The sequence below is a fragment of the Anas acuta genome, chromosome 11 (assembly GCF_963932015.1).
Source record: "Anas acuta chromosome 11, bAnaAcu1.1, whole genome shotgun sequence".
Taxonomy (NCBI): Eukaryota; Metazoa; Chordata; class Aves; order Anseriformes; family Anatidae; genus Anas; species Anas acuta.
This window is the reverse complement of record NC_088989.1, coordinates 13,855,122-13,883,065: the sequence shown is the minus strand read 5'-3', so window position 1 is coordinate 13,883,065 and position 27,944 is coordinate 13,855,122. Positions and strand designations below refer to the sequence as shown.

The window sequence follows — 27,944 nt, the reverse complement described above, 5'->3', positions numbered from 1 at the left end:
GGGCCAAACCAGCAGTCCCACAGAGCCACCACGCTTCCTCCTGTGTCTTCCACATCTCCACACACCCCTACAGCCACCGGCAGCTCCCAGGTCCGATACCGAGCCTGGCAGCCCCAACACAGGCAGCAGCGGGTGCCAGGACCTGCAGCAAGGGGACGTGGGGTAAAACCTCAGCTGTAAGCAAGCCATAACGATGTGGCACCCTCAGACAGACAGGATTTTGCCAGCTAGCCCAGAACCCAGCCAGGCCTTGGTGGGGAAGGCGGGGAGAGGCACAGACACGTCTGGGGCAGGTGAGGTTACCCAGATTTGAGTGTTTGCACTCAAAACCCACAGCTGAGACCCAGGGGCCTGCCCTGCCAAGCCACATCACTCAGCTGGAGGACAGAGGCAGCCCCAAAGGGAGCACGGTGGGCATCAGCACTGCCCCAGCGAGAAGGGAGCAGTCCCAGCACAAGGCTTCTGAGTCGCCAACCTCTCGGTCACCACCTCGGAGCACTTTCTGATTTGTTAACTCTCCGTCTGCACAATCAGGTGCCACCAATACAGGGAGGAAGAGAAGAGCTTCTTGCAATCATCTGAGATTAGGAAGAAGTCCTCGTGATTTATCTTTTCTTAAACAAGATGCATGAAGAAAATCACAGACCTCCTGCTTCTCTCCGAATATTCCCGGGCTACTTGCAAATATCGGGACTTGCAGACATGAAGGTATCCAACAGCAAAAAGCCCTCTGAGGAGACCTGGGCCTCCCCAAGGACACAGCTGACCCCACGCTTCACTGCAACTTCCACACCACGCACACCTAGCCCCGGCCCCAGCCTGCACGCTGCTTGGGAGCTGAACCCTTGCGCCCCACCTGCCCAGGGGACACGGCGATGTTTGGAAGCGAGGTGGTGAGACGGGGCACAGCACACAGCTCAGGGCAGGATGGAAACGCCGCATAGGCACTGTTCTGATACGCTGTGGAATTACTTATCCCACCCTTTTCTCTTTTCCAGAAGGTAAGGAGCTGAGCAGCAAGCAGCCCTGCTCGCTGAAAGGCAGCTGAGGAGGGGTCTGCCCCCCCCTTCCCCAGCCTCCCCTTGCCTTCTGTGGTTAAACAAAGTGGTTTCAGAGGTTGAAGCCCCAGGAGCATGCTCTGAACAAAGCGCAAGGATGCTCTTTTGGCTTTGCACAGTCCCTCCAGACCCGCAGGGTTAATCTGCAGGCTTCAACTGCTTCCTGCAAGTCTCGCTGCAGTCCCTGCTCTGCCCGAGCTCCTCCTTTCTTCTATACCACTACAAAATTCCTAACAGGACTCCTCCCTCACCAGCCCTGTACCCAGACAGGCCGTCCCTCCATCCTAGCTCTGCTCCAGGCACCTAGTTTTACCCAAAACCCAACCAAACCCTGCGGGATTCAAGCCACGTCCCCAGGCTGCTGGGACAGGTAACCCAGTGCTCCTCCACCAGCGGGACCGCATGCAGAAGACTCAGAACTGCTCCTGAAGCTGCTGGAGAAAACTGCACTGCCCTAAATACCCCCGTGGTGACTGACCTGCGAGAGCAGCGAGCAGACACGCAGCAAGTCAAGGCTCTTGCTACAAGGGCTCCACTCAAACCGTTCTGGTCCCCAACCCACCCGTGCTCTGCATCATTTCGGCACCTCCTGCCTTGCACTGCAGGGGATGCTGCAGCACGAGGCCGCGGTGCAGAGGCACCCGCAGGCTCCAGCAGGGATGGGTTTTAGGTGTCCCACCCCAGCCAAAGCTGCAGGCAGATCCTGCTCCGGAGAAAAGCATCTCACGTCAGCACACAAAGGGTTAAAGCAGGGAAAGCTCTGCGCAAAGCAATATTCTCTCATATTCTTGTTTTTTTTTTTTTTTTTTTTCCCCTTTGGTAAGTAACAGCACAACAAAATAATGTGTTTGGAAGGCGCGCGCTACCTCCAGCTGAGCAGCGGCAATTAGGAAAGCAAAGAGGAGCAATCTTCAAGGAGAACGCTTTGGGTAAGGAGGGCGTCCTGACATTAGTGCTTTCCTATTATGAAACAGAAAATTGGCTCCTATTGGTTACGGGCAGAAACGGTGCCTGTCCGCAAGGGAGGAGAAACAGAAAAAGAAACCAGGAGATGTTCCTCCACGCTCCCTGCAGCTGCGGAGCTCTGCAGTCGTCCTGGCCAGGCAGTTCATCGGCGCTAATTAGAGCAATCCAGCATGAATTAACGGTGACCATACGTGCACAGGAGAGCAGGGCGATGAGCGGCAGCGCTCCGGGCAATTAGGGTAGGATGGAAATGCTCCAGTGGAACAACTCGCGTTGGGTCGCTCAGGACCCAGCCACACTTCACCTGTGTAAGGTGATGTTTCCCATACCAGGTTTTTCCTCAAGCTGAATGTGAGGGAGAATTTACTGGCCAAAGAACGATTCCTCAGCTACGAAGGAGTCTTCGCTTCGTCGTTTTTGCACTCAGTTTCATCCACACCAGACAGCTGTCCTCATTGAAATTCTCCTCTGACCCGCTGCTCTGGGACGCGGGTTGGAAATCTGTGCCAGCAGTGACCTTGGGGTCACTGTACCGGTGCTCGGGGGGAGAAGGGCTGGCAGCCCTGCCCCTGAAGCCCCCAGTGGAGCAGGGATGGGGACCGAGAGTGGGGTCACAGCTGCAGACCTTGGACGGGAGCGTGGGGAGCGCTGGGGCTGGATGTGGGAGCCAGGGGCCAGGCACGACCGCGGAAAGGAGCCCAGCAGGGGAAGCAGACTGAGCTGGGAGCTGGCAGGAGCCGGGGAGATATTAACGTGGGCAAAACAACAGAAACTACCAAGCTGGAATTTAAAAAAAAAAAGAAAAAAAAAAAGAAAGGAATGGTGGCAGGTGAGGGGGGCAGGAAAATCAAACGCCTCGAGACAGCCCATTTTCATCCAAAACGCTTCCAAGTGTAGTGCAATTGTAAGCAGCTGAGAAGATCTACAGCAGCGAAGTGCTAAGTAGCCTTACTAAAAGGCAGAGCTGGTAACACAACCAATTATCAATACACATTCGCAGCAGCAACAGTATAATCGAAGAAGCAGATCTGATACCGCCTCAGAGCATTCATTCTCTAAATTCACTTGTTTGCCTTGCTCCCGAGGCACAACAAATGATGCTCATCTCTGCTATTAATTCCCTCTGAGCCTATACATCCAGCGAGCTGTCAGGGCTTACAGCAAGCATTTGCCACTTCCCAATTCCCTGGGCGGGCACCCAGCGCCGTGAAACCCCTGGCACAACACACCTAAAAGGACGGGTCCTTCAGGGGAGGGAGGCCACAGACCAAAGAGCATCCCCTCAGGGCACGGCAGCCCCGTCCCCTGCACCCTGCCTGCACCAGGGCACACCCTACAAAGGCCAAACGCCAGAAAAATAAAAGGTTTTTTCCCCTGGACATCGTTGCGGGGCAGCAGGAGACAGCGATATCCTCCTGCTCAGAGGGATATCTCAAACTCCTGCAGCCAGACCCGCACTGATCAGCTTCATGTAGTGACCCAGATACGGTCTCTGCAAAGGGAATTGGTTGCTGCAGCAAAGACTGCAGCAGGACACCCTCCCTTGGAGGCCCTGCCTGCTCGGCCACTCACCCAGTGCCTCTCCTGGGGCTTTTTCCCCGAGCCCTGGGGCTCCCCTCAGGCAGCCGTATCCTGCAGAGGCCTTGCTGCCCCTTGCCACCTCCTCTGCCTTGTCCTTTGGCTGCTCCCAGCCTGCGGCTGTGCTCGAGAGGGAGAGCAGGAAGCAAACAGCTTGACATTTACTCACCCCATCTCCCTCTCCTCGCGCAACGCCACTTCCCTGCTGCGCTCCTTCCTTCCTTGCACACACCTGATGCAAAGAGCGCGCCCTCCGAGCAGCTCTCCACTGCTCTCCTGCAGAAACGGGACAGGGAAACGTGCAGTCAGGCTGCTCCTCGGGGATGGCCGGCTACAACTGGAGCAAACAAACCACAGAACTGTCTCCATCCCTCACTACAGAGCCTGCAAACAGGCAGCAGCAGCACAGGGACAGACAGGAGGGCAGCCACGCAGGGACAAAGGTGGCACCAGCTCCTGCGCTCCTGTCCTGCCTCGCATGGCACCGGCACCCACAGCTCCCATCCTCTGCTGGGCTGCTGCTCCCTGCCTCCAGGATGAGACTCTGGGGATGAGACTCCAGGCCTGCCAGCCCCGAAATGGGCCTGAGACTGCTACGCACAATTTAGCAGCTAGACAGGGATAAAGGGCTATGCGCGGTTAGCCCGGATTATATAAAACCTCTCCTGGCCTGGGAAGCTGCTTTCAGCCTTCAGCAGCCCTGGACAGGGAGCACTCGGCCTGATAGAGCTGCCTGGGCATCTGCAAAGACTGAATCTGCTGCTGGGTTAGTCAGTAACACTCAGCTCCAAATCTGGTCTCCTTTCAGATGAAGCACCTTGAAAATAAATCATCACGTGGCTGAAAACACCCGGGCTCAGCCGGGATGCCCGCTCTGCCCAGGCGTTTCTTGCACCCCCAGGGCTGCTTGGATGGCATGGGTCTAGCTGCCAGGCCAGGGCTCGAGCCCACCGCAGCCTGCTGTGCTAATAGTAAGAGGGAGAAAGCAGCTACAGGATCCCCCAGCCATACCCAGATGCGTTCAGAGATCACACGATCTCTAAAAATATGCGCACGTGCAGTACACCAAAACATGACGAACAAGCCAAAACAAAAAATAACCTGATCTTTGACTCTAGCTGTTCTCTTGGTGATCCAGCACAGAAAAACAAGCTTTAGAAAGGAAAATAAAGTATTTTTAAAACACATCTGAACAGCTTTCCTTCAGGATATATGCAGAAGAGTTTAACCCGTTTCATTAAACCACGTCCATACAGAACAGCTGTAAATCTTTAGCTCAGCATCACTAAAATTGTACCTGGAATACCCCAGGAGGGATGCTCTCGTGGATGAAGATGTGCTGCTCTGCTCTATTTCATCTTTATGCTGTTCCTATCAGGACTGGTGCCTCTGCACTATGGATCATACCCCATTTACCCAATTGTCACCACGAGAATAAAATTATGTTGTACCAAAGCAAGGGATATATCAGATCAAAAGGTACATTGATAAAGCAGTGCAAATCCTGCCACGTGAAGCTCTTCCACAAATGCACGCTTGATTTATATCGGTTCAACTCAACTCAATTTCCTGCCGGTTTACCTATACGCAAGGATTAAAATCAATTTCAGAATGGGTCATCAGTTTAACTACAAAAAAAAAGTCAAAGAGCTCCCTTGGGCAGGCAGCACGCGCCCTGCTGGAGCACCACGCTGGACACACCAGGACAAGGGGCGCAGGAGGAAGGGGACACCAAAGGAGGAGACGGGGGAATGGGGCAGGAGGCGTGCTGGGGCAGGGGCTGTGCTGGGAACGATGGCTCTGCAAGGCACGAGGATGAGATGAACCAGAGATGAGGAAGGTTAGGGAAAGACTGAGTGAGAACCTAAACACAAATGAAAGCGACGTTCACCTCGCATCGCCTGCTCTTCCCAGGGCTGGCTACCACAGGCAGCCGCGGCTCTCGGTGATGGAAACTCGGGATAACTCCACTGACGTGGCATTAAACCCAATCTCCTATTAGAGGTACGGCGATTGGAATCTAGGCCAGCACACATCAGCAAACAGCAACAGTTACCCCTACAGCTTTCTGCAGTATAACGATGTATTAAAAAAAAAAAAAAAAGAAATAAAAGGCAGTACTTTTAAAAATAGCAATTTTGCAATTCTCTTTATTTACCTTTTGATGTAGGTTTTGGGGCTCTCTCTGATCTTCAGGGATTCATGTTTACAAGCTTTTCTCCCTAATCTCCAGCACTAGAAGCATTTCTGTAAATCCACAGACACTTGGGAGCAGGGCTGGAAGAGACCCGTGCCTAATCCACCCCTCTGGCTCACGTGGGGCCGACCCAGCCCAAAGACCTGCTCTTACCCACTGCGAGGCAGAGCCCAGCGACCCAGCTGATCTCCTCCAGCATTTTCCCAGCCAGCCTGTTGGAAAGGTGTGAGCAATGTCTAATAGGAAGTTCTCTGTTGGGGCAGAGGCTCGTTAAGTTTTGCCGTATCCCCACGGGAAATGGAGAGTAGATCTGTAGCCAGTTTTCTTCCACACATTTCCAAGTTTATCCCTTCTCCTCTTGGTGCTCCCTGAGCTAGCGGGGTGGGGCGAGAAATGGAGACTTGAACAAAAATACACCAAATTCCTAGAGATTTACTTAACAAGGTGCTTCAGTTTTCAGCCCAGCCATTGGAGAGGTGTAGGGCAGGACGGACATGCACCCACACAGATCCCACAGGATCTCTCCTCTGAAGTCAACCTCCAGAGAGCCAACATCTGAATGGAGAAACTCCATGAAAAGACTTAGAAATCTCCGCAGCATCGTGGAAGAGGGCTGGAAGGGATCACATCAACCCGTGTAGTCCCAAGCTCCTCACGCACCCCAGCTGAAGGCAGTACGGATGTGTCATTTCTAACCTAACTATCGCTGTTACTCCTACTGTGTTTCTCTGAGCTGTTCTTTAGGTCTCCCAGGGATGGGGATTTCACCGCTCTGTAGGACAAAATGCTCTCCGATGTCCCACGATCTTACTCGAAAACGTCTTATGATGCCTAATTTGAAAGTCCCTTGCTGCAATTTAAAACAATGTTCCTGGTGGAAAGATCCAGAATTAATGAAGAACAGGCACTTCTGCCTCGTGCTGCTGTGCCCCATTACGTACACAAGGATTTATGTCCCACTTCACTTCCTACTCTTGTAGGCTAAAAACCTCGGTTGCTTTTGTTCTTTCCCTACAAGGCAGCGTTTTCCATTCAGGGGTCTTGGGTTAAAACACCAGTGAAGGCAACAAGTAGGACGTGCAGCTGGTCGATTCTTCGCCAGGGTGCTGTTCAGAGCAGCCCACCAAAACGTTACCTGGGTACCCACCAAAAGCTGGGCGCCTTCCTCATTGGCACACCCAAAATATGTGATTATGGCAGTGAAAACCTGCAGAGGTCAGGCAGGGGCAGCTGTTAGCCCCAGCCTGCTGCTGCAGCCCCCTGCTCCAGGCTCTGCTTGCCCTGTGCCAGGCGCACGGTCCCGCCTTGTCTGTAGGATCTCGGACAAATTCATCTTCTCATGTCGGGACTTCTCAGTGACAACACTCCCGACCTCCCCCTTTGGAAATATCTATCATTAATTTTTACCAAGTGTTGCGGAAGCCTTAGAGGAAAGGCAGCACACGAACACAGAGTATTATTATTCCATCGGGAGCCTCCAGGAGCAATAAAGCTACGAGCAGAAACAGAGCTCTTGGACGTCTCCAGCCAGAGCCACAAAATACCGGCAGATCTTCTCAGTTCTTTCCGTCAGCATCAGGGAGCGTGCACGTGGCCTCTCATCACGCACCCAGAGCGATGGCCCTGCCACTCGGACCTAAGATAACACAACCAGGGGAGAGCAAAATGGGACGGATTCAGATCCACCCTGCGTAGGAAAACGTTTTGGAACAGCATCGGGCAGCGTGCACAGGGAAGTATTAGTCTCCTGCTGTTCCAACAGAAAGTTAATCAGGGACAGAAATTAATCCCTCCTGACAGCATGCTGCCAATTTCTGATTTCATCCCCATTTGCTTGTGGCTTATCATCAGGGGAATGGGAAACTTGTAGCACAGACAAGCCCGCCACGTGCCTCCTCCTCTGGTAAAGGCTCACGCCCGCCAGCCACGGCTTCCCTTGCGCTCGGAGCACCACGTACCTGCGGTGTGCGTGCGATCCCTCACACCCTGCACACTCACCCATCGCCACGCAGGCGGGCGCAGGAGGAGAGCTGTGTTTGTGCCCTGGGTAAGGTGCATGCCCAGCCATCAGCTTCACGCCGGGACAGTGAGAGGGAAGGGGGAGAACAAGAACCAGGAGAAAGAAATCCCCTCCCTGGAGGGACGGTGCCAGAAGAGCAAAGTGGCATTTACAGATCGTAAGCATTTCCCTCTCCCACTCTCCGCTCCCTTGCCCAGGATGTTAATTAGCGTTCCTTAAACGGCAGCAGCAACATGAGCAGCTACGACTGCTGTAAAGGCAACCTGGTGGTGAGTTCTTCCAGATGAGGCATTTGAACTGCAACGGGGAGACGGCTGATAGCGATGCAGCAGGCGCCTTTCCATGCCACCGTGTAACTCTCCTCCCAAAGCGAAGGAGTGAGCTCTAAACAGGCTGTTTCCCAGGGCCGTGGGACCCAGCCTCCTGCTCATCCCAAAGCAGCTTCTCCCAAGCCAGCGGATCCCAAACGGGGCCCTGCAGCACGGCACCAGCACCGTGCTCACCCCTGTGCACCCCAAAACGTCACCGCTGCCGGGCCAGCCCGAGGGCTGCCCTGTAGTAGAGGTTAGCCAAGCACGTAGGGAAAAGCAGGATGGGAACTTTACCCCTAAACAACAGCACTGACTGCTTTTGTGTCATAAAACCAGACATTGATATAGACCACAAATATCCCTGTGTGTTCAGGTGATCAATAGACATCTTAAAGGATCGCCAGATTTTCACCACAAACGTTGCAATGGGACACGTGCCTCACAATTCACCTCCCTGCTTAACGCCACTCCCTTCTCCACCATCTGTAAGTCTCCTCGCCCAATTTTAATTTCTGCTGAAACGAGGAACTCGGCACCATCGCAGCGCCCCGCGCAGCACACCCGAGCGACGTGCCGATGGGCAGACAGACAGACGGACAGCACACACGCCGCCAGCTCCAAAAAAAGGGTGCTGGTACAACCCCGGATCTCAAAAAAACCCCCACCATTGGGCTGAGGAATTTCATAAGTAAGTGGTTTTGCATGAGGCTGGCTCGATAGGACATAATTGACTCTTGTTGCAAAGAATTAAGTGCTCTCAGAAGAGATGTCCATTTTAATGCCTTTTTTTTATATAATTTTTTATTCTTGCTAATGAATTAAGCCAAGATAACACCAAGCAGTTCCCAGATGAGGCTGATTGTCGAGCAGACGAGGATTTTATCGATATGTTTCTTCCATTTTTCTTTTATGCTCAACTTGGAAAAATAATAATAAAAAATGCAAGCAACCAGAAATGCCTTTTCCTCCTTGAAAACGCATAGAGCAATCTCTCCAGGAGATTCCTTTCCCAGCTATATTCATTATTGCTGCCTCTGCATGGCTTCTAGTTATGTGTGCACTGGAAGAAAAAGGGGGAAAAATGCCCAAATTCACAGAACTCCTTTATTACAACCTCAGGATGCTTCTGTGAACGTTTTAAATAAAATGACCCGTAAACCTTTCAAGCGATTAGCAGTTTGCTAACATGAAGGGCAAGTCAGACCAACACAGAAGAGCAGTGCAGGGTTCTCCTAGGCACAATGTGCTCGCCGTTTCCTTTTTCTTTCTCCCCTTCCCTAAATAGAGGAACACCTCCACTTCGTCCTCACCTCCCTACAAGCCCACTGCCCTTCCAGTTCAGGGACTCGTGTCCGAGCCTGCCACGGACCCTGCTTCCTGAAGCTCATTTCTCTGAGCTGCAGAGCACACGTGCTCCGGATCTCGACTTGCTCCAAAAATCCCTCATGCGCAGCCTGGAAACGTCAGGCTCTGCGGCTCCTACCATCGCTTCGCTGGGTTCCTAACGTTTCCTCAGACCCTCCCGTGCCCTCCTGCTCGAGGGCTCCCTTCTCATCTCTTCAGCTCATGGAGCAGAGAAACCAAAGGCTCTGGAGGTGACCATGCTGGCCCACAGGCCCCTCTTGCTTCCCAAGGAAGAAGGGCAGGGGATGTGCTTGCTCCTGAAGCATTTCACAGGCCAATTTCTGCAGCACGTAGGTAGGAAAAGGAGAGGAGAAGGCAGGGAGAAGAAACCCGGGCTGGGAGGCAGGGCGGAGCTGCTCAGGAATTCAGCACAGCGTGCAGGGCCAGGCTGGACAGCTGCTGGGGCCGAGCTGCGGAGTCTCACACAGCAGATGGTGAAGGAGCTGTGATTTGCAGGTAATCTAATAACCAAGTCGTGAGAGCGGCGAGGAGATGAGCCGCGGGGTCACCAGGGGTTGGCACGCTTCCTCCCTTTCTGTAGGAGTCATTGGACACTGCGAAGCAAGGACATGAACTGCCTCGCTCGCAGCTCCAGCCCCCAGCAGCTTCCTAAGGAAGAAATTTCCGCAGGGCACAACCCGCAGCAGGAGCTTCGCCTGTGCCCGTGGACCAAGCCGCGGTGGGACCGCTGCCACCAAAGGGTCGGCCACATCCTTCCCCCTCCCCATCGCCACGGCTCCTGGTGCCCGGGCAAGCTGCAATAAGGCTGCTCAAGCCACTGATCCAAATAAACAACCCCATAAAAATTGCCAGCTGGACATAAATCACAGCACACGGGGCACGCCGTGCCAGCCCCAATCCCTCACTGCAACGGGGGCAGCTCCCGCAGCTTGCGCCACCGCTCCAGGTACAGGAGCCCTGCGGTACCAGCGAGGGGGGAGGCGAGAAGGAAGACAAAACCCCAAAAAAACGGGACAAAAGCCCTCCAGTGAAAACAGAAACCACTTTTCTAGAAGTGCTGAAATGCCAGCACTCACTCACTACAGCCCCCAACAACAAAAAACCCTGCTCAGATATTTTTTTTTTATTAACTGTCACAAAATGATGTAATGCATATAGTGTAATTATGCTTAAGTGCTTTCCATGTTAAATGTCATTTCAGTTATCACTTTTTAAATGCAATTTTTATTGAGTGCACAATAATAATTTAGCAAGTAAACAGGCAAGTTACAAGAAAAGAGTGGAAGTGCAGGGGGAGGTGGGAAAGCCTCAAGTGTGACAATGAAATGCACTGGGGTACGTGGAGCTGTTACTTCTGAAAGCCTGGAAAGAATTATAAAAAAGCCATAAATTACAAGGTTGCAAAATGCAATAAATTACAGCCTCTACAAAAGGCAGATAATGGAAATGAGAAAGGATAGTGGGAAGGGGGAGGGATCGACATAATTTGTCACCACTGACCCCAGACATCTGCACAGGCTGCACAGCAAAGAGCACCGGCAATATTTTGGTATTTCTGACTCCTCGCACACACCAGTCCCCAGAGGCCAGCGGGGGGTCAGATTTAGGGACGATTCCCTCAATTGGCACAAACGCAGGAGTCTTCCTCACAGAAGACGCATTTTCCCCAAACCTCATGCTCTCTCTTTGCAGCAAAGGTCCTGCTGGACACCGGGCTGTCCCTAACCCCGCAGCACACCTGAGATGTGGCAAAGGGCAAGAGAGCCACGGACAGACCAGAGAGAGCCCAAGGAAGGGCCACAAAGATGCTGAAGGCACCGAACGTCCCTCCTGGGAGGAGAGGCTGGGAGAGCTGGGACTGAGCCTGGAGAAGAGGTTCAGGGAGAGCTCATCTGTGTCTCAAATCACTCCAGGGGAGGGAGTGAGGAGGATGGAGCCAGGCTCTTGGCGCTGGGTGGCCCTGCTGGAGCACCAGGGGGGCACCAGGTGGCCTCCGGAGGTCCCTGCCAGCCTTGGCCACGCTGCGAGCCTGTGACCAGCGATTCACTCACCTTCCAAATCCCTACGATCGACCAGAGCTTTGGCATAAAAGGGTGAAGCCAAGGCAGCAGCAAGCAGAGAAGACCGACTGCACGGCAAGACGTGCTGACAATGCCAAAGCCACTTGGGAGACAACGCCGAGCCACGCTGCAGGAGCGCAGGGTGTGTGTGGGCACCACGATGCCAGGCGCAGGAGGCACAGCTCCCCGCCGGTTCCACGGCCGGCTGCGTCCCCAGGTTGGGGTTTCAGGCTCTTCGAAAGCAAACCGCTGACAGGAAGGAAAACCCACCGGAGTAAAACCAACAAACAAAACGCAGGCAGCCAAGTTCTGAGAGCAGAGATGAGCAGGATCTTAATCTCTGGAAAATTAAGTCGGAAGAAAATGGAACAGGCACAGATTTTGGCTGACACAGAGCATCCTCCTTTCGGGAGTGCGTCTGCCAGGTTTGTTTGATTAAAACTTTTCAGGATGGAGAGATATGGCTGGGAAGGGGAGCGTGTTCATTACCGCAGCGAGAGTGAGGAGGAGGAGGGAGCCCACTGTTGTTGCAGGACCGTTTTTAGTACTAACGCTAGCAAAGAGCCCCAGCGGATGGGCGTAAAGGGAATTTGCAGGTTATTATTTCACTCCCCAGGGACTGTGTTTTTGTGTTTTTTTTTTTTTTTTTAGTTCAGGAACTTAATACAGGGTCCACGGTGCCCACCTGAGCTCTGGGCTTACACCACAAGCTCTGAACAGCCTGGCAGTTGCTTGTACCACCTCCAGGCCTCAGGGGAGAGGCACTTGGAAGGGCTCACTGAGCCTAAGATGAGGTTTTACGACTGCAGTGGCAAGCCCTGGACGCTCCTCAGCCAACGCCGAAGGGGTAGGACAGGCTGAACACTGCCAATGGCTCCTCAAGGGCCTTCTTGAAATGAGATTGGCAGGGCTCTGCCTCGCTCCCAATCTGTCCACTCTTTTCGCTCTGCCCGATCCAAGCACCACCTTCTGAACCCCAGCAGCAGAACCGAGCTGTGGCTTCTCGTGTGCTGGATGCGAGCTCCTCCCGTGCCCACGTGCTGGGTGCGAGTCACTGATCAGGGCAGGGTGAGCAGGGACCAGCAGGTGCCAGGCTCCAGCACTTTTTTTTCCCCAGCAGGAGCCGAGCACCAGCACTTGCCCTGAATTGAAAAAAAAATAATAATGAAAAAAAGATGTGTTTCAGAAGAACGGGGGGGAAAAGGGTTTAAAGGTTTCCAAAAGAAGCAGCAGAAGGTTGAAGGGAACGTAGTTTCCATGAGAAGGACTGAACCCCGGGGTCTGAGCAGCCCAGCTCTGCAGGACTCGGCCCTGCCACCCTCTCCTCCATCACAGCGACTCGCTGCCCACCCCGGTGCCGCTGCCACAGGGCCCCGCTCCGCTCCTCTCCGCCAGCCCTCCCTCAGCCCTGCTTCCAGGAGAGCAGCGAACAAGGACAGGGCTTTCAGTGTCCCCTCGGCTTGTCGAGCTGATCGGCGCTGTGATGCCAAGTGGAACAGAGTCACTGAACTTTACCGGAGACGCCCGGGGGCGATGCCAGCGCCGGCAGCGCACGCCAGCCTCTCCTGCGGTCAGGACAGCCCCGCTGTTGACGCTGGCGGCCACAAGGTCAGGGTGCTGTGCTCACAAGTCCCACCAGCCTTGAGGCTAACGGGAGCCAAAATGCCAGCCAGGATCCCCCCAGCAGGACCAGTGCCCAAACCCACCCCGGTCCCTTCATTCCTCACATCTCTGCGCCATCCTTGCCTTCGTCCCCGTGCGCTAAGCACCATGAGACGTCCTGCAGTCCTCCCGGCAATCGGCCCCAGCGCTGCTGCTTCCTCCCAAGCCTAATGGGCCGGGATAAAGCAAAGCCTGTCTTTTTTTTCCTCTTGTCCTGCTTTTTGCCTCCGCAGCACAGAGACCTCTCTGCACACAGCCAGAAGACTGTGAGCCTGTCGGAGAAATGCGCTCTGCACCCCTCTGCCTCCAACCTGTGTGGGCAAAAAAGGGAACTGACCGTTTCATTTCACGCTGCCCTCCCAAAGCACTCCTGTACCCCCCGGTGAGGTTTCTGAGGCTTTGGTACCCACCCTGGGATGGGATTTTTACAAGGTTTCCACATGAGCGATGAATCCTAAATAAGGAATAGGGCACAGACAGGTAGAAAACCCACCACATCCCAATAACCCTAAATCTGGCCCCTACCTCATGTCTTCGACCATGACTCGTTCCCACAGTGTTACAGCAACTAGAAAATGAGGCCAGTTTTGGTTTCTTGTAGGGCTGGCACTACAAATTCCTACCAGCCTCCACCCAAAGCTGCTCAATTCCTCTCCCCTCTCTTTTTTTTTTTTTATCCCTGTCTGTGTCCAGCTCTCCCTGAAACATCACGTGGACAGAATCATCCTAGAGGTCTTCATTTTGGGAGAGAGAGAGTGATGGCCCCAAATCAATCAAAACCGAGGGCACGGGGCAGGACAGCAGGCGCGTCCCACAGCAGGCTGCCCCCAGCCGTGGCCGTCCCCTCTGAGCACCTCCCCGGCACGGGTACACATGGGGGCTGCTGAACGTCCCCATCAAAGCGAGCAGAAATCAATGACGTGCCATTCGAGCCCTTGAGATAATCCTATCTAATCAAACAGACCCGGAGAAAACAGCATCTTACGGGCCATAAAACACCAGAGGCTTATTCCCCTCATAAATACCGCGCCGACACCACCGCTGCGACAGCCCCCGTGGCTCTCCCTTCCTCCTCTCCCATCCTTCCACTTGAACGCTCGGCTGCTGACAGCTCCTAATGACTTGCACTCGGACGCAGCCCCGAACTGCCTAATCAGGGTTACGCTAACGAAGCAGCTGTGTCCCCCCAGCCTGACCCCCCGGCACCTGCAGCAGAGCGCGGTGGGTACGGCCGGTTCTCCTCCGCAGCCCAAACCACGGCCTTGGGTTTGTGAGGCTGGGGGCTGCCCCCCGTCCCCAGCCCTCCTCCTGGCAGGACGAGGCCCTGTGAGGATGCAAAGCCACAGCAGCCCCGGCTGCTGGATGCTGACAGCCTGGTGCCAGCAGGTTTTATCCACCTGGGAGCATCCCACGTGGCATGGGCACGGCAGCTCTCTGACACCCGGGGCTGGTCTCACCCTCCCCTCTGATGCTGCAGCTTTCTTCCATGCTCCTGCAGCTCCTGAAATTAACTTCGGCTGGTGAAATGGAGCAAAGAGTTAGGCCAAAAGCATCCCGTGGGGCTGAGCTCTTGCTCCCCGTGCTACTGACTTCACCTACAAATTCCCAGGAGCCTCCCAGCAGTGCCCAGTCTTTCCCCTGAAGAAAAACCCCGGTACTAAAAAGAAACCCAGGAGGCAGTCTGGGGTCTGGGGACCCCCCTGCTCCTCCTGCGGGGCAGAGGAGCTTCCCCGTGCCTGGATGAGGCGAGAAGGGTGGGAACAGCAAAGCCGAGGGGAAAAACAAACCAACAAAGCAGCGCGTAATCTGCATATTTCGCCATTTGGCGGAGGGGATTTTTTAATCACTTAATAGTTTTAATCCTTTATCAGATGCTCATCTAAGAGGATTTCGCTGCACATACAAGATTTGGTACAAATTCATTTGCAGTAAATATACTCATTTAGGAAGTTTATTTCCCGCCTGGGCATCGAGCGGGGCGAGCTGGCTGCTGCTTGACAAATGCGGCAAGACCTTGCCGGACCCCCTCCGTGCCGCCGTTCTCCTGGTTCTTCCCAGCCAGCATCTCTGCTACAGGAGAAAAGCAACATCTGCCAGCGCAGGGACACCCAGGAGGACAGCTGAGGTACGGGCTGCCCCTCCGGAATGCTCCCCGAACCCCTCCAGCCTGTTGCTTGAGGGATAAAAGCAGAGGTGGCACTTGCCAAACAGCTTCACCTGTCCCCGGAGCAGCAGCAGCGATGGCCAGGGAGCAGCACCACGCTCCAGGGACTGTACGTCTGCTTCCCTGAAGCCAAAGGAGAACAAGTGCCCCTAAAACGTCCTCTCCTGTCCACAAAATCTGCTGTGAAAGTAGTTGCCCAGTAACAACTGTGTTCATTACAGCTCAATACCCGAGAGCAAACCGCGCAGCTGAAATCTCCAATTCTCAAGCTATCTTCGGGGAAGGAAATGGGAACAAATACTAGGGTGAATGTACACCTCTCCGAGGCTCTTTTAATTTACCAGTGGCCAGCAGATATTGTTCACGTTATCAGAGCTCTGTGCTCCGCACGCACACAAGGCAACTGCCGCGGAGCAGTGAAGGCTCTCCGACCCGAATACAATTCCTGGGCTATGATGATGCTGAGATGGCTTAAAGCTACAGCCCGAGCCTGCTGCAGGGCAGATGGCTTCTGGGTTTTGTTTTTTTTTTCCTCCCACTTCAACACCTTTTGCCACCGAGCATCTCAGCCACACCAGGGTTGAGAGCCAAGAGGCAGAGGGGGTGCCCTCAGCTCCTGCACAGCCGTCGGCAAACCCCAAATCCAAAATGTGGGAGCAATTCTGGATGGATTTACACCAGGAGCTTCCACCCAGCAAGCTGCTTTCCCTTCTCTGGGACACTGCTGACACAGTCCTGGATGCACAGGCAGCTTTCCAGACAAATCTCAAAGCAGCTTTTTGTCTCCAAGGTATGCAAAGCCTGCTGCAAGCACTGCGGGGCAGAGATCTCCTCCCTGGGCAGCAGCGAGCACCACGCATGCTGCAGCCACGCGCAGCTCCTGCTGGAGCATAAGTAAGTCATAAAAATACTGTGCCCAGTTCGAGCCCTAGTTAATTCAAACAAGCCCACCAGTTTTGACAGCTCAGTTCGAGTGCTCTGGTGCTTGAAATGCAAAATACAATATAGTCCATTACCCTGAGTCTGCAGAGAATTATATCTGGGTTTTGTAGTTTATTCAACAAATCCAATAGACTGATCCTATCCTATTCCCTGCGCCTTTAAGACAATCCAAGAATCTATTTGCTTTCCTCTTTCCACTTGGATGAGAGCAGTGATAAGTGCTTTGGGAGAGAGTGCCCACTAACATTTATTCACTGTCCAGCCGTGGCTGCAGCGTGCGAGCGCTGCCTGGGGCTCAGCAACACCCCTGCCCTGCCCGCTCACCCTCCCTAGCATTTTCTTAACCTTTACCTTTGCTTTTGGAATAATGAGGGCGTAAGGAGAGATCCCCAGGGGTCCTTTCCTTCTGCACCTCTCCAGCACATCTCGCTGCCCAGTCTCCAGCCCTGCTCACACGGCCCCTGCAGGTCCAAAAAGCTGACACCAAATCTGCAGTTTGGGGCTTTTACTTCCCCGCACAGACATACCTGATGCATTCCGGTAGCAATGTGCACGTGCCGCCTCCAGGGAATTTATTTTCCCCCTATTTGCCAAGATAAACAGCATACCAAGCATGAAGGGGGGAGGAGACAAGGCTGATTTAAGTGATTTCACTTTGCAATTTTCTGTGTTCTTTTTAAGTCGCTTATCCATTTCAGTGCTCAATATTCGGCTCTTTCCCTAATTAGAAAATCGCTAATCTGCTCTGAAAAATGTAAAAGTGAGCCTTGCTTACGTGCATTGCTTGGAATATGCGAGTGTGTTGGGTTTTGTGTTGCTTTCCAGCTCTTTTTAAAAAGCTTCTGGTGTCTCCAGCTGGCATCACTTGCTCAGGTTGATCCCTCCCCCGGTCCACACGCACCTAGAGCATCCAAGAAACGACTCCTGTTCAGCTCCTCGTGCCCGCACCAAGGCTTTGCATCCTCATCCTCTTCTCTGCCTGGGAGATGACTCCCAAGCAGAACACGAGCTGTTTGTCACAGCACACCCCAAACACCAGCAGCCCAGCAACTCTGGGCAGGTACAAGGAGGGGATATGAAGAGGCACGAGAAGAGCAAAGCAGCCTGGCTGAGGATCCAAGCACCGAATTATTGGATTTGCATGCTGGTACACCCTCAGGACCACGTCTGGCGCCGGGCAGCAGTGAGAACGGGGCTGCTCCGTGCAGAGCCAGGAGCTGGGGGTGCCTGCAGCACAGCAGGGCTGGGGGGGACAGGTCCCACAAACAGCCTGAAGCACGGAGACAAGGCAGGGGCAGGATGCCCAGCCAAGAAGAGAGAGACAGAGCTGCAGGGACCACCTGCAACGTAGCTCCAAGGTCCAGGAGCCCCAGCCAGGGCCTGGGCACTGTCCACCACCTCCTCTCCTCGCGTGCTGCTGCAGATCCCAGCCTGTGTAAGCAGCGGCGGAGGCAGAGGCAGCCAGAACAGTCAGCCTAGCACAGGACTGAGAGCAAAGTGGGGCTGAGCGATCCCAGCTCAGCACGGCCCCATGCATCAGGAATTCAAGGCCTGCTCGGCGGTATAAATCTGGCTGTCCTGAAGGTCAGCAGCTGGTGGCCTTAGAGAGCAGCGTCTAGCCTGGGTGATTCATCACTACCCTTTCGCGGAAGAAATCCCATTAGCAGGTAACACGGGGAGCCCCGAGGGGCAGGCGCTGGTCAGGGGCAGCTCGTCCCCAGCAGCAGCTCAGGGACCAGACCGTGGCTGCTCCCCTGGGGCCTCCCGGGCAGAAATGGCACCACCCCATCAGGGCACGCAACCCCGAAACAAAACAGATCCACAGCACTGCTCGACCAGCAGCTGCCATCGTACTGAAGAAAAAAAAATCCACCCACGTGCTGCATAACCAGCAATCGGGGAACAAAAAACCCAAAGAGCTGGCAGCAGCTGGCCTGCAGAGCTCCCTGCCTCACCTCCAGCGGGCACCCCCGGCCCAGAGCAGTGCCCACAGTGCTCTTCTGCCCAAACCTGCCCTCGTGCTGCACGAGCTGCCCTGGTGGAAGAAGTCACAAAGATGTGCTACCAACAGTGCATCCCAGCACCTCGGAGCCCCTGTGTCACACAGTTCTCCCCTGAGTCACTCAGTTTTCCCCCATGTCACTCAGTTTTTTCCTGCGGTGCTATCTGCCCACGAGCCTTTCACAACCCGTTGCTTTGCTGGGAGCATGAGAGCGACTTAAACAGCAGGTAGACAGTCACCTGCCCTATCAACAGGGTTACCTGAGACATTTTGGGGAAAAAGGATGGGAAAGCTAAAACCCAGGCCCACCCTGCACACACGGGCAGGTTTCCAGGAGTCCTCTCCCACCCATATTGCTTGCGGGAGAGGAAGGGAACGCAGCTGCTGTCAGAAACCTTCCTAGCCAAACCACCCTGCTTCATTACCGTTTGTCACCTGCTCAGGGAAATCACTTGTCACAAAAATTTTCTTTCCCACTTAAAGACTTCAAACTCAATTTGCGGGCTGGCTCAGCAGGCTGCCGTTTCCCTTCGGAGCGGAGGGGCTGGGCGCCGAGCTGCTGGGTGCAGCTGAAGGGCCGGCTCGGCAGGCACGGCAGCCCCATGACTGTGAGCCCACGCTCAGAGTTTGGCAAGGATGAGGTGTGGGGAACAGGGGCCGATGAGTCCCGACTGAAGCAAGGGCTGGTCAGGAGAAATGATGTAGGGAGGAGGCGTTTGCATGGCGGGGCCTGCTGCTGGAAGGGCTGGGGCTAGGCCGCAGCTACGGCCAGGCTGCAGAGCCTCTCTTGTAGAAGCTGCCCTAAAAAGCAACGCTTCCCAAGCACAGAACAGAGGGAGATCCTTGTCGCAACCCTGTATTTGACTCATGTAGCAAAGCCACAGCGAGGGAACGGCGGTACAGCCAGCACTGCCACCGCGCTCCCGGGGTAGGACAAGAGAGTGGCAGTGGGCCTGACAGGCTCATGGGCCCGGTCACTGCAGCTGTGAAATAAGGCAAATACAGCTCTTGAGAAAAGGTAGAGAAACAAATAACGCCGTGCCGTGAGGGGAGCCATGAGCACAGAGACGTTTCGTGTCTTCCCTGTGGTCACCGAGCGAGCTGCAGAGCCCAAGGCAGAAGTCAGAGCAGCCGGTGCCCTCCCCACCACCCCATCCTGCCCTTCAGACATGAAATGTTGGAAATACCAAACCTCCCAACCGCAGATCTACTCTAAAATTACTCCTGCTTGCTGGAATTGCAAAGAGGGATTAGAAACAGCCACCCTGCTTGGTATCGAGCAGTCAGTGCTGCTCAACCACACGGCAACGTCGCGACAGCACAGAGGCAAAACCATCACTAAGACTGAAGAAGAGTCCTGATTCCTCTAGGTTGCCTTTGCTCTAACTAGCTGCACATGGTGGATTAGGTAAAATTAAACGTGAATCTCGTTATTTTGGGATTCCAACAGACTCTTCTTTGAAGACACCACGGGCTCGAAGGTGCTGAATCCTGCAGCAGGGCGAGCTCCACCTCAGCACCCTGCGTGGCCAGGCACAGACCCCGCACCTCCAGGCACCAGCCAGCACCACCCTCCTCCTCTTCTCCAGAAATCCGGCAAAGATTTCAGGAAGAAAGGAATTTTAAAAGCATTTCATCATCAAGAGTTAAAACCACTTTCTCCAGCCAAGTGCTCTAGCCAGGCAAGCAGAGGGGACAGCGTTTACTGCAGCATGTGGCTGCAAACTAAAGATTCCCGTTTTAGAAGAAGATCTGGTGCTCCCATGGCTCCAACACGTTCTTTAAATCCCCGTACCAGAGACTTACTCCAGCTCCTCTCTCCACAATGGATCTTTAACTTACTAGTAACCCCACTAAATTAGTTACACAAGCAACCAGTTCCCTTTTAATTGCTTTATAAGACAGCAGGTCTCCCTTTTAAACGGCTGATTAATTGCTGCGCTGCCCAATGCAAGGCTGTGATTCGCTTCTCTCTGCAGAGATTTCGCAGAGGAGCCCGAGGCTTCCACATAAAGAAGGGATTGACACCAAAGAAAGTTGACTTGCGATCCAGCCAGGAGTGAAGCAGCCAGCAGCCCTGCCAGGTAGCCCTCCCTCCCACCTCCCCCCCTGCAAAAGCTCGCAGAAATAACAATAGCAACCCTCATTTTTCAGGCAAAATGCAACATCCGTCAGGGAGATAGGGCTCATTTAGTTTTTAATTCTTAATTTACCTACAGGTTAAATCCAGGCAGGGAGCCTGATGTTGGAATGAATTGAAACAACTGTTTTAACACAATCCAGCTTCCTCCACAAAGCTCTTCCATCTCCTCACCCACCGCCTAGGAGAGGGACCAAACTGGACAAGAATAGGGAGATTAAGCAGAAACAAAAGTTGAAGTCAGCACGAGGCTGGGTTACTGCAGGCACGGCTTTCTGCCGTTGTCACATTTCTGTTTGTTGTCCACAATCCCTTTAAGGTGGCTGCATCGTGGAGCCAGCATAATCCTGACTTTGTAAGGGTTGTGTTTTTTTTTTTTTTTCCCCCTCTCCTTTTTTCACATTGCCAGCAATTGATTTCATTTAACATTTTCATTCCTCTGCCCGCTGTAAATAACCACTTGGCAGTTGAATTTCTCAAGTAGAACAGGCAGCGGCTGCTTACTCTCTTCCTGGCAGCTGGGGGGGAATCTGGCAAGCATTAAAGCAAGAAGCCGTTTCAAGTAGCTCTGCAATGTGCAGGAGATTACACGGGTAGTGCTTGGAGTGGAAGAAGTCACAGCATGGAAAGGCCGAGAACTTGCTGCTGAAACACTTACCCCAGGAGCCTGGGGGCTCAGCCCCCCAGTGAGTATTTCACCCCCGGGCATGGCTGCACCCCCAGACCCCAGCACAGGAGCTGCAGAGCCGCGTGTGCCCCCCCCAGCCGTCTTCTTGCCGCAGCGGTCAGACGAGGGAATCAGCGTTTTCCACCCTGGACGGCTGCGTGCACAGCTAAGTGAGCGCAAAGTATTAACAACGATTAATTTGTAAGGGTGGCTTTTTTGCTTTTGTTCAGGAAGTCAGCAATATTCTGAGTGGAGCCATTAACAATACCAACAAGCAGAGCCTGTACCACAGGCTACATGGCCTAATTCCACCCTGCTTATTTTATTTTTTGCAGGGATGCTGCAAAAAGAGGGGGGCAGCGCCGAGCCTGGCCCTCCCCTTCCCTCTGCACCCCGCCGGGAGCAGCACAGAGGCAGGCAGGGCTGACCCCCCTCTCCCAGCCTGCAATGCTGAGTACACGGCCGAGGCTGTTCTCCTCTTTTATTATATTTATTTTAGCAACTTCACGCCACCCCTTCTTTCCCCCCACTCGACAAAAAGCGGCGCAGAGCAAGCATGGATAATTCTCATCCCATTTTATTTTATTTCTCTGTGGCGTTTCTGTTTGCTTTGGAGAGGAGGGGGCTGTTGGAGCATGTGTATTGCTTTGCAATTACAAATTAGCTTTTTAAATGAAGTGTGCTGCAAGAGACCTGATATGCCATGTGCGAGCGTGCAACGCAGCCTCTGATGAGGCACAAAAGTGGAAAAAAACCCGAACCTACAAACAAGTACCTTGGCACTGCTCGCGCAGCCCGATGCGGCTGGGGAGCTGCGTGCCAGCGCCTGCGCAGGGCAAGACGTGGTCGCAGACACAGGCCCCTCGGGGCCAGCCAGGCAGATTTTTTCACCGAGCAAATGGAAGCAGCTCTTGACAGCAGGAACCAGGTCAAAGCACGGCCCCGTGGCCCTCAGGCTTTTGGGGAGAGGAGCTATGTGCCAGGGGATCGTGTGCAGGGACGATTCGATGTGCTTGGAGTCTGCCCACAGATCCAGGGAACCAGTAATTGCGTATGGAAACGGGAACCACCTCCTCCCCGCTGTCTGCTATTAGCGAGCCGAGCTGGTACCTTATTGTTGACAAACGCTCGGTTGCAGCCGTGCAGTAGCCATGTCCCAGCCTCTCTTCTTTCATCACCTGCAAGCGTTGCCGCAGCGAGTGGAGCCGGCACAAGCGGCACGAGGTTTCAGCAAGCGCGATCAGATATTCAGCACAAAAGGGAAAGTTGACAAATGATCAAATACGGTTGCATCTACAGTCTGCTGCTCACAGACAACTGACAAACAGAACACAAATGGCGACATTCGCTCTCTGAATTAAAAGGCACTCTGAGAGCAGTCACTCAGCTCAAGAGCCGTAAAAAAAAAAAAAAAAAAAGGAAAAACAGCAAAACTTAAAAAACCTTGTTTGTTGCTCCCAAAGCTCAGTGAGCTTCAATCCAGAAGTGGTTCCTGAGAACACGAACACAGCTCGCTCAGATCCCCAGTGGGAACCTTTTCGTACCACTTCAGGGTTTCCCTGCAGCGGATGCTTTACAGACACAAGTGGGCTTTTAGTGTATTTTGGTTTAGGACATAAGCAAAAATCTGCCTCGAGCATCTGAATGATAGCTCCTGAGCCCTCCCTCCCAGGTCCTGACCACCGTGCCCCATCCTAACCCCCCTCATCTTTCCGTTTCACCGACCTCTGCCTAACTCAGCCACCAGGGAACGTTTCAGAGCACTACCCTGCCACCCATGGCCTCACGCTGCCGGCGTGCTCCCCTCCTTCCCTCACCCCGTGAGGGACCTTGGCTGCTCAGCCCCACACTGCAGGACGGGCGTTGCTGCCACGTGCCCGTGTTCTGCCCCGCAGAGCCGGGTGCGTTTTTAAGGCCCCCTCCTGTGCCTGTTACTGCTGCCAAACTTTTTTTCTCAGAGCTGTTAAATCACAAGCCTCTGAACAACCCGGCACTGTGATTTAAGAAAATCACAAGTCATGTTTTACGAAACGGTGACGAAGCCCTTCCCTCTGTCCTTCGCTGAGCCCGTTTGTTTCAGGTGCCGCGTCCCGTCCCCCCACGCAGGCTGTAGCAGCAGCTGCGAGCAAGTTCAATGTCGGATGAAAAAAGCTACCTTGAGAGTCACAGCATATTAAAATTAACAGCCACTGCAGTCAAACGCTGTATCTCTCTCCAATCTCATTACGAACAGCTTGTAACATAAAACAGGATCCACTTCACAATATTTCATAGCGAGATCCACAAGGAAATACAGAAGAGACAAACGCATGTCAGAGTTGGCTTTAGCAAGGAATGGGAACGTGAAGGAGAGGAGGGGAACCAGGTGGCCCCGGGAACACCAGCCCAGCCCAGCCCTGGTGCACCGCTCGCTGCCTTGCCTAGCAGAGACTTCTTGGGCACGAGGAGAGCTCAGATCTGGGCTTCCTGCTCCCGATCCAGAACAAAGCTACAAAAATCCAAGGTAAAATAAATGAAGGTGCTGAGCCTAGAGCCAACCAAGCAGGCCGCGGACTCACCTTAGCCAAAAAGCTCACGCAGCCAGTGCCCTAGTTTGTCCTGGTCAAGCGTGGTTAATTGAATTCCTCAGGGTGTCCTGACCTCGTTTCAGCAGCCGAGCCACGGCACGCAGCTCCACGCGTGCTGGGCACTGCGCTTTGAGCAGCCCCACGACCTGCAGGTGTGGTGCATGTGCCCACTCCCCCGCTGCACAGCTCACCATGCCAGCCCCACCAGACAACACAACAGTGGTGTTTTCACTGGATTCGGTGATGGAGGAGGCTGCAGAGAAGCTCAAAGCACTGGAGGGGAGCCACAGTTGTGCAGGGATGCGCATCTGAGCCCTCCAGCCCCGTACCTGCACTGAGAAGAGGAGCCAAAGCCCACCCAAGCTGCTTGCCTCAGCCCAAATCCCCACGCTACACCTCTGGCATTCCTCTGCTCAAGAGCACGACTCTCCAAAGCATCCATTTTACGACCTCCTACGCCATCCTGACCAGCAGCCCACCTCTCCTTTAGCAGCGACTATTTGGAGAACAGAGGAGCGGGCTCGTCCCATCCATCCAGGCCAATTGCGCTTGCTAGACACTCAGCAGCCAGATGCTTCTCGGAGAGAAAGCGCTGCTGTCAGGAACGGCAACAGGGGAAATTGCTCCAGCGGAGCAGCCTGGCAGCACACAGTGCCTGCGAGCCCCCAGAGCCAAGCTGGGAGCAAAAACTGAGAAACTGGGGAGCTCTAGGGACAAGCTTTCACCCCCATTTCCTCACCGGCCACCCATGCCAACAGCAGAGCTCCCCAGGACGCGGCTTATGGGGGGACAAAGCAGCTTGGAGAAGGGAAGCACAGCCATGTGGGGCTCAGTCTGCTCCTCTCCTGATAAATCTCCTGCAAAGCCCCTCGCTGGCGGCACAGACTTTGCAGCACCGTGCTGGGGACACCAGCCCCCTGCACAGCCCCGCACCGACCCGACCTCTGCAGGCAGGGGCACCCAGCCACATGGGATTTCTCACAGCTGCCCACCAAAATCTCTGTCCCTTTTTATCCTCGACGGGAACGGCTCCTCCCTGCAGCCAGTTTCCTGGGGAAAGGCAGAGCTGAACCCCCCCCAGCACAGCTTCCAGCATCACCAAGCGCAGCAGCGGCGTTCATCAGGCTGGCAGCACAGCCTCAGGCCGCCGGGTAGCTGGATGTGCTCGGCCTGGATTCGCTCTCTCCCAGGAAATGATTGTGATTGTCAGAGGAGATTGCTATATGATTATTAATAACAACACCACAAGGAAAAATAGAAGGCAATCAGCTGAGCCGGGCTGGGAGGGGAAACGGGAGGCTTGCAGCGGTAGCGCTGGATTCTGCTCCAGGCCCAGCGGGCTGCGAGTACCTGGCTCCGTGTGTTAGGCTGTAACGCAACTTCATTTTGCTTTCCCAATGAACAAATTCCCCAGGTGCCACACCGAGAGCTAATAAACAGCAGCAGAAGCACTGAGGGATGAAGAAATGCAGGCAACGGAGAGGATTTGAGCAGGTGATTTGCAGGGAGCAAACACCGGTGGAAGTTGCTCAAGGGAAGTTCTTGCACCGAGATCAGGCCCGGGGGGCACACAAAGCGATGAAAAGGAGCCCTGAGCTGGATTTTAGGGTATTGTCCATTGCTTGCATGGAAAGAAAAAAAAACAACCATAGTGCTGCCTTGTCGAGCCCTAAAAGCCCTTTCAGAACTGTGTTTTTATAGGGTCTGCAAGGGTTTCTAGGGCACAAGGCATGGTTTGTGGTCATGCTCCTAACAGAAGAGAAAGGTGCATTCTCAGGTGCCCAGAGCGCCCTGAGCAGCCCCACAGCCCCCCTGCTTCTGGTCTCTCCCCACCGCAGTGGTTCACAAGCCTGCAACACTCACCCGGCTCCAAAACCTGCAGGTGGAGGTCCCAACAGGCTAAAGCTGCCCAGGGCCAGGCACGGGGCTGAGCACACACACGAAGGCGACACGCAGCACCCGCCAGATCCCTGCTCAGTGCTTTCACCCCAAAACACCCCCCACACCCCGATTCCAGCTGATCACCCCACCAGGGGACGGAGCCACCAGAGCCCCAACTGCATGCAGGAGAAAGTGTTTTAATAGAGGCAGGAGGGCCAGCGACACCACAAATTAAACCCTCCCCTAAACGGGTGCAAACCTCTCCCCTCTGCTCCCCTCGCACCAGCAGGGTGGCTGTGAGAGGGGATGAGGAGGAGGAGGAGGAGGAGGAGGAGGAAGGCTCTCCCGCCTCCAGGCTCCCCGGGGAGGGAGGCAGGCTGCCAGCTGGGCGGTGGGATGCAGCTCCCGAAGCTGTGGCTGTGCAGGCGCTAATACTGCAAAAGCTAATTTTACAGAGTTCCACTCTGCGGACTCCTCTTTGTCCCAGGATTCCTCAGCCTGGGAGATTAGCAGTTCAGAGAAGGAAGGAAAAAAAAAAAGTTATTTTAAAATTTAGCATAAACTCGCTCAGACTCAATGAGCGAGTCAGCTTGGGAGGGTGGGGTTGGGTGCAGGAGGAAGGGCGCAAATAAACGAGAAATAATTGAAAGGCTGGGAAGAAGAAAGAGCCTATCTGCCACCCCACAACCCTCAATACTCGCTTTCATTTTTATTCTCCCCTTCATGCCTCTCTGCTGCTTACTTTCCATCCTTCCCAAGATTTCTCTGAGCTCCAAACTGTGCTCCAGTCCCTGGCTGCTTTCACCTCCCTCCCCGCCAACCCCAAATCACACCAAGGACCTGCTGCGGTGCCACAGCCCCCAGGGGATGTCCCGAGCCCACCGCCGGGATGGGGCATGCGCAAAGAAGGTCAGCATGAGCAGAGTCTTGTGCAGCCCCCCCGGAGCCCCCAGCCCCACTGGTGCCTGCTGAGACCTCACAGCCCTGGCCCCCGTGCCCCTCTCCAGCACATTTGTCCTTGCAGCACAGCCAGAGGGATGGAGGAAACTGCTCTTAAAGATAAGAGGCGGAGACACGGCCTGAATTGGAGAGTGCCTGAGAAATCCAGGCCAGCTGGAAAAATTTGCAGAGGCAGCTAAATGGACACGGAGGAGCCAGGGGTGGGAGCGAGGTTACAAGGCCAGAAGCAGGGCTCCCTGCAGGGAGCTGGGCATGAGCCCTGCGCCCTCCCAGCGCTACAGCCGAGCCCCAGGAGCCCGGATCCTGCAAACGAGGTGCCACAGCAGCACTTTGCACCCACCCAGCCTGCACGAAGGAGGCTGTATCCACACACACTTGCAGCAAGGAAAAGACAACAGCGAAACGGCTTCGGCAGGAGTTCATTACACTTGTTTATCTTCATTTTGCCTCTAACAGATGAGCAGCATAATGGCTCTGGCTTTCCTGGATGCCACAAACCCAGAAACATCCTAATGAAAAATAAATGTATTTACAGGGAGACGTCAAAACAGCCCAAGACAAGTCAAAGTAATGTGCCTGTGCCGGGAACGAGCGCTTTTATTTCATCGCCCCTCCATGGCCTTCAAGCAGATCACGCAGTGGAGAGAGATAAATATTTTAAACAGCAACACTTCAGCGATGCACGGTTGTGCAAGACAGGGAATAATTAGAAAATAAATTACTTTTTTTTTTTTTAGCACGGTAATTCCAAACGTTGAATGAATTAGATTACTTGACAAACTCCAGACCCACGCAGGGATTCTGCGAATAGCAGGAGTCCTATCCAAGGAGGTAGAGGAAGCTTGGCCTTCAAAAAGAAGCCAAAATACAGATAAATGCAGGTTATAGAAAGCGTTCAAGATCTGCCTGGCAGCTTTCATACATCTCAAAGATGCAAGGCTTCTTCTGGCCTCACCCTGATGGTCTAAAAGCAGGCAAATCTCTTGGGGTGCAGGAGCAACCAGCAGCATGAGGCACCCACCTCCTGCCCCCCAGCACAGGCTGCTGGATTGACGGGGCCAAGGAGCCAAGCCCTGGCCTCTTCCCAGCCCCTGAGCATTCCCAGCACCTGGAACAAGGGGACAGAGGGGTTGGGATTACCTAGGACTGCTCCTCCTTGCCTCACATGCATAGATGTGAACATTTCCCTCAAATCCTGATTAATTACACAAATGTTGCAATGATCATACAGGTTGTGGTGAATGTCCACATGCACATATTATTGTGCTGACAGAGCATATTGCTTATTTGGAGGAAGCAGTGAGATTTTCACTTGTTCCAGTAAGGAGGACTATGATGGCTCTTCCCCAGGCCGACCAAGGAGCCACGCCAGGCGACAGCCAGCTCTGCATTAAGTGACTTTAA

General features: G+C 54.1%; 1 protein-coding gene across 5 annotated transcripts in view; it reads right to left on the bottom strand.

Annotated features, from left to right (window-relative positions):
* The window catches only part of CACNA2D2 (calcium voltage-gated channel auxiliary subunit alpha2delta 2), a 167,337-nt gene that overhangs the window by 96,614 nt on the left and 42,779 nt on the right, over positions 1-27,944 (bottom strand). The gene's annotated exons all lie outside the window — the stretch shown is intronic.